Here is a 2,308-nt window from a genome sequence, read left to right on the forward strand (position 1 = left end):
AAAGTGAAAAGTTTATGCATCTAAAAACTCATAATTTCCTATAACATTTGCTGAACGTCTCGCAACTTATTAAGTGAAGCCATCTATGAATGCAAATGCTGATTAGCAATTTGGCAATAGCCCAACATTTGCAGAATTCACATAGCTTTTCTTTAAACCCGTAGTTCATACATGATTAATTAGAACATCTCATTTATGTAGTGTGCACTTTAGCTCATTACTCTAAGTAAAATTCGTTAAGTATTTACATTTAGATAATTAAAATCTGGGTACACCCTTAAGAAAGATGCATACACTTCAGGCAAAGTGATTTTTTTTTCTTTACACTACTGAAAGTAAATTACAGGCTAATTTACATCGTTGCAGCACCCGTTTGGAGGCAGCGCTCTGGCGAGGCTCGGTGAGCCTTGGCACAGACGCCCCTTGCCTGCCACTGCCGAACACACCGAGGTCACCGTGCTGGAGGCTGCGCCAGCTCTCCATCGCTCCCAGCTCTCCATCATTCCACATCAGCACACCATCACTCCACCCCAGCACACCACCACTGCACACCAGCACACCATCGCTCCACACCAGCACACCGTTGCTCCACCCCAGCACACCACCACTCCAACCCACCACACCATCGCTCCACACCAGCACACCATCACCGCACACCAGCACACCATCGCTCCATCCCAGCACGCCATCGCTCCACACCAGCACACCGTCGCTCCACCCCAGCACACCATCACTCCACACCAGCACACCATCGCTCCACCCCAGCACACCATCACCGCACCCCAGCACACCATCGCTCCACCCCAGCACACCATCGCTCCACACCAGCACACCACCACTGCACACCAGCACACCATTGCTCCACCCCAGCACACCATCCCTCCACACCAGCACACCATCGCTCCACACCAGCACACCACTGCTCCACACCAGCACACCATCACTCCACACCAGCACACCATCGCTCCACCCCAGCACACCACCGCCAGCACACCACTGCTCCTTGCTCCACACCAGCACACCATCGCTCCACACCAGCACACCACTGCTCCACACCAGCACACCATCACTCCACACCAGCACACCATCGCTCCACCCCAGCACACCACCGCTCCACCCCAGCACACTTTCTCCCCACACCAGCACACCGCTGCCCTCCCACCAGCTGCTGCTCCATGACTTTCTCAAGACATTCTGAGCTTTGACTCCCCCAGTAAACAATGCACGGAGGTAACGTAGGCACTGAAACACAGCAACTCCCTCCCGGAGACAAGTGAGCGGCGCTGAGTGTCCCGAAGGTGCAGCTGAATGCAAGTATTTGGCACTGAAAGAACATCTCAGGCACACAGCTTGCCACATGCCCCCTTGTTTGCAAACCTGGGGAATTCCATTTGAAAATACAATAAAAATGGCAATTGTTGCATTAAAAATCATTCCAGATATGTCTTTTCTATGAGAAATATTTCCCCACAAACACAGTATCAAAAATTGGATGTTTCAAAGCTCAAGTGAGTTTCTTGCTTTCAAGAAGCAAAAATCTTTCCCTGGATTTACTTAATTGCTTCGTTTGGTCACAGCTCCTCAGCGAGGCTGGTCTGAATTTCCCTCCAGCAGCACCTCCCCTCTGCAGAGCCACTTCAGAGCAGCACAGTGGAAGTCAGCTCAGAAGACTCTGATGCTTTGTCTTGTTTGCTCTTATTTATTTATAGCGTCTGAGCTACTTGATCCCTTTTCCAGTCCTATTTTTCAGGCCTCCTCTTGGTGCCCGAGACATTCCTAATAATGTCAGGTTATAAGCGATGGCCTTGTTAACCTGCTCAGAAACCTCGTAGCTTCACCAGGAGTCCTCAGATGAGCGCGAGAAAAAGAGAGGAAATGGCCCAAAACGGTCTTCAGGGGCAGGGTGCCAGCCAGCGCTCCGTGGGGCTGGGGGCATCTCCTGAGCAGCCAGACCTCACCCCAGTTTGGGGTGAATCCAGAAGACATCTGTGAACTCAGGAAGCGGTTCCCAGCTGCTCCGGGAGGCCTGGGACCCTTACAGTACTTTTGCCCACAGCAAAAAATGTATTTCAGTGTAATTATAGAAGATAGCTTTCAATATGTCATCTCTATTATAGCAGCTGTAAATTATGGACGGAGCTGCCTGTGTACAGCCGTTTCTCCCAGCACACGGCGAGGGGAGAGCTGTGTGATGGTGTGACACACTTTCCATTTCTCTTCTTCTTTTTTTTTTTTTCTTTTTCCCGAGTGCATTCCCCCAACTGGCAAAAAATGTCAGGATCAAACTCCGCCTGGAAAGCGTCTCCGG

Source organism: Pterocles gutturalis, unplaced genomic scaffold, assembly GCF_000699245.1.
Source record: "Pterocles gutturalis isolate BGI_N339 unplaced genomic scaffold, ASM69924v1 scaffold25523, whole genome shotgun sequence".
NCBI classification, from domain to species: Eukaryota; Metazoa; Chordata; class Aves; order Pterocliformes; family Pteroclidae; genus Pterocles; species Pterocles gutturalis.